The sequence below is a fragment of the Malania oleifera genome, chromosome 2 (assembly GCF_029873635.1).
Source record: "Malania oleifera isolate guangnan ecotype guangnan chromosome 2, ASM2987363v1, whole genome shotgun sequence".
NCBI lineage: Eukaryota > Viridiplantae > Streptophyta > Magnoliopsida > Santalales > Ximeniaceae > Malania > Malania oleifera.
The window spans coordinates 1,180,710-1,185,112 of NC_080418.1; positions in this window are offsets into that span (position 1 = coordinate 1,180,710).

The following is a 4,403-nucleotide window of genomic DNA, read 5'->3' on the forward strand; positions in this document are numbered from 1 at the left end:
CAGTGGAATCTTCTTCGTACGTAACTCCTGTTCCTTCCAGTCAAGAATCTGCACTGGCACTTCCTCATAAACTAAAGTATCGCCCAATTCCAGTGCTTCATATCTAATCACATGGGAGGGGTCTGGGACGTATTTCCTCAGCATAGAAACGTGGAATACGTCATGGATCCTAAATAGGACCGGTGGTAATGCCAAACGATAGGCAACTGGACCCACTCTCTCAAGAATCTCGAATGGTCCAATATATCTAGGGCTCAGCTTACCATTCCTCCCGAACCTCATAACACCCTTCAGCTGTGCCACCTTCAGGAACACCTGATCTCCTGTGTCAAACTCCAATTCTCGCCGACGAGTATCAGCATAACTCTTCTGCCGGCTCTGCGCTGTCCTGATCCTGTCTCTGATGAGTCTGACTTTATCCTGAGTCTGCTGTATCAGCTCTGGCCCCAATACCTGTCTCTCACCAACCTCATCCCAGTACAATGGGGATCGACACCTCCTGCCATACAGTGCCTCATATGGTGCCATCTCAATGCTGGCCTGGTAGCTGTTGTTATATGCAAACTCAACTAATGGCAAATACTGCATCCAACGACCTCCAAAATCCAGCACACATGCTCGCAGCATATCCTCCAAAATCTGTATCGTCCTCTCTGTCTGTCCATCTGTCTGAGGATGAAAAGCTGTGCTGAACGACAAGTGAGAACCCATGGCCCCTTGCAGACTCTTCCAAAAACGAGATGTAAACCGTGGGTCTCTATCTGAAACTATGGACACTGGGACGCCGTGGAGTCTAACTATCTCCTGGATGTATAACTCAGCCAATCTGTCCATGGAGTAGCTAACTCTAATCGGAAAAAAGTGGGCAGTCTTCGTCAATCGATCCACCACTACCCAAATAGCGTCCTGTCCATGCAATGCTGGCGGTAATCCTGAGACGAAATCCATCGCTATATGCTCCCACTTCCACTCAGGAATGTGGAGTGGCTGCAACGATCCCGCCGGTCTCTGATGCTCAGCCTTCACTTGCTGGCACGTCAAACACTGACCCACAAACTGAGCTATCTCCCTTTTCATGTTGCTCCACCAGAAGGACTCTCGGAGATCCCTGTACATTTTAGTGCTACCCGGATGTACAGTATATAGGGATCGATGTGCTTCCTCCAGAATGACTTTCTTGATCTCAGGATCGGCAGGAACACATAACCTGGTATGGAACCTCAGGGCTCCATCATCTGAAATGCTGAACTCTGATTCCTGACCATCTTGTACCTTTCCCATAAGCTCTACTAGTTCTACATCATTCCTTTGAGCTGCTTTAATCCTCTCCTGTAGAGTCAGCTGCAAAACCAAGTCAGCAATGAACGCCTGGTGATCACCCTCTACCAGCTCCACACCGAGCCTCTCCAGATCCATCTGAATCGGATGCTGAATCCCCACTGCAGATACAGATGATTCCATTGATTTCCGACTCAAAGCATCAGCAACCACATTAGCCTTTCCCGGGTGGTAGCTAATAGTGCAGTCGTAATCCTTTATTAGCTCCAACCATCTCCTCTGCCTCATATTCAATTCCTTCTGCGTGAAGAAATACTTTAAACTCTTATGGTCAGTAAATATCTCACACCTACCCCCATATAGATAGTGCCTCCAAATCTTCAGCGCGTAAACAACCGCCGCCAACTCCAGATCGTGGGTAGGGTAGTTCTTCTCATATTCTTTCAACTGTCGTGAGGCATAGGCTATCACTCTCCCCCGCTGCATCAACACGCATCCGAGCCCTTTATGGGACGCATCACTGTAAATTACGAACCCCTCTTCTCCTGAAGGAATCGTCAACACAGGCGCAGTGATGAGTCGCTGCTTCAACTCCTGGAAGCTCTGCTCACATTCATCAGACCACTCAAACTTCGCTCCTTTCCTAGTCAATCTAGTCAACGGGCCTGACAATCGAGAAAAGCCCTCAACAAACCTGCGGTAGTACCCAGCCAATCCTAGGAAACTCCTGATCTCGTGCACGTTCTTTGGTCGTACCCAGTCAACTACCGCCTCAATCTTACTCGGATCAACAGAAATACCACCCTTGGATACAACGTGTCCAAGGAAGGTAACCTGTTCCAGCCAGAACTCACACTTCTTGAGTTTTGCATATAGCTTCTTCTCTCGCAGCACTTGCAACACTATACTCAAATGCTCCTCATGCTCTCTGCACTCTTCGAATATACCAGTATATCATCAATAAATACTACCACAAACTGATCCAAATACTGGTGAAAAACCCTGTTCATAAGATCCATAAACACCGCAGGAGCATTCGTCAACCCAAACGGCATAACTAGAAATTCATAGTGACCATACCGTGTTCTAAATGCCGTCTTCAGAACATCATCCGCCCTGACTTTCACCTGATGGTACCCGGAGCGTAAATCTATCTTCGAAAAGATCTGTGTCCCCTGTAACTGGTCAAACAAATCATCAATACGCGGGAGCGGGTATTTATTCTTGATAGTTACTTTATTTATTTCTCGATAGTCGATGCACAATCTCATCGAGCCATCCTTCTTCCTCACAAACAAAACTGGTGCTCCCCAGGGTGACACATTGGGCCGAATGAACCCCTTATCTAACAGCTCCTGCAACTGCTCTTTCAATTCTTTTAGCTCTGCCGGTGCCATTCTATACGGCGCCTTCGAAATCGGTGTTGTCCCCGGAACCAGATCAATAACAAACTCTACCTCACGATCAGGAGGTAGTCCCGGCAAATCCTCTGGAAATACATCAGGGAAATCTCTCACCACTAGGATATCCTCCACCCTCAGTTCGCCTTCTGATATAGCCTTCACATAGGCTAAATATCCCTGACGACCTTCTGATAGCAATCTACACGCCTGGATAGCCGATAATAACTGAGGTGGGGTGCGCACATGTGATCCCACAAATCTGTACTCCTGTCCCTCTGGAGGTCTAAACACTACCACTCTCTGACGGCAATCAATGCTAGCATAGTGGGCAGCTAGCCAATCCATGCCCAAGATCACCTCAAACCCATGCATGTCTAAAATCACCAAATTAGCTAACAAATACCTTCCTTGAATATCCACTGGACAGTCCCTGAGTACCTTCCTACATACCCCTACGGTCCCAGTTGGCGTAGCAACAGACAAACTAATTTCTAACTGCTGAGGCTCAAACCCACACAATTTAACATAATCCCAGGCGATAAATGAATGCGTCGCCCCAGAATCAAACAAAACAGTAGCTTTAAATGAAAGTATTGAAACAGTACCTGTCACCACATCTCCTGCCGCCTCAGCGTCGCCCGGTGTCAAAGCAAAAACTCTGGTTGGGGCCGTATTCCTCTGCTGGCCTCCTCGTGGTGCCTGGTAACCTCCTCGTGCAGGTCTAGGAACAATACCAATCTGTGTCGGACACTCCCTCATCATATGTCCTGGCTCCCCGCACCTGTAGCAGACACCTCGCCCAGCACGACACTCTCCCAGGTGTCTCTTCCCGCAAGAAGGGCAAACGGGAGATGGCTGTGCACCCTGGAAACCGCGATTCCCTGTCCTCTGTCTCCGGTCCCTATAATAGCCACCTTTCTTCCACGCAGCACGGTCAGCTCCCTGCTGGAAATCAGAAGGTATGGATCTCTTCTTCTGCCTCTGCTCCTCAGCCTCCAATCGCTCACCAATCTCTGCTATAGTGGCTCGGTCAACCAACTCGGTGAAGTCCTGCAACTTCAATATCGATACCTGCTTGTAAATTTCTCTCCTCAAGCCTCTTTCAAACTGTTGTACCTTCTTCGTCTCATCTGGAATAATATACGGGGCAAAGCGAGATAGCTCGATGAACCTCGCCGCGTACTGCTGTACTGACAGTTATCCCTGCTTCAGATTCAGGAACTCCGTAATCTTAGCCTCCCTGAAAGAGGCTGGAAAATACCTGTCGAAGAATATCTCTCTAAATCGCTCCCAAGTCATCTCTACAGGTATAGTCCTCTGCTGCTCTAACAATCTCACTGCTGACCACCATCTCTCGGCCTCTCCAGTCAGTCTGTAGGTGGCAAACAGCACCTTCTGCTCCTCTGAACACTGTAGTACTGCAAATATTTTCTCCATCTCTTGCACCCAATTCTCAGCGACTGCAGGGTCCGTTCCTCCTGAGAAAGCTGGAGGATTCATCTTTATGAACTTCTCAATCGTACAACCGTGGCTTACAGACGGACCACCCTGTTCTCTCGAACTCCTGGCAATTTCTGCCATAACCTGCTGTGCTACGCTGCGTAAGACTGCATTTGAATCACTACCCGCAGCGCCTGAGGGTCCAGCACCCTCACTCCCACTGGCGTGGGCACTATTTCCACCGTGGTCCATCCTGAAAGAAGAAATAACTTAACTCAAAAC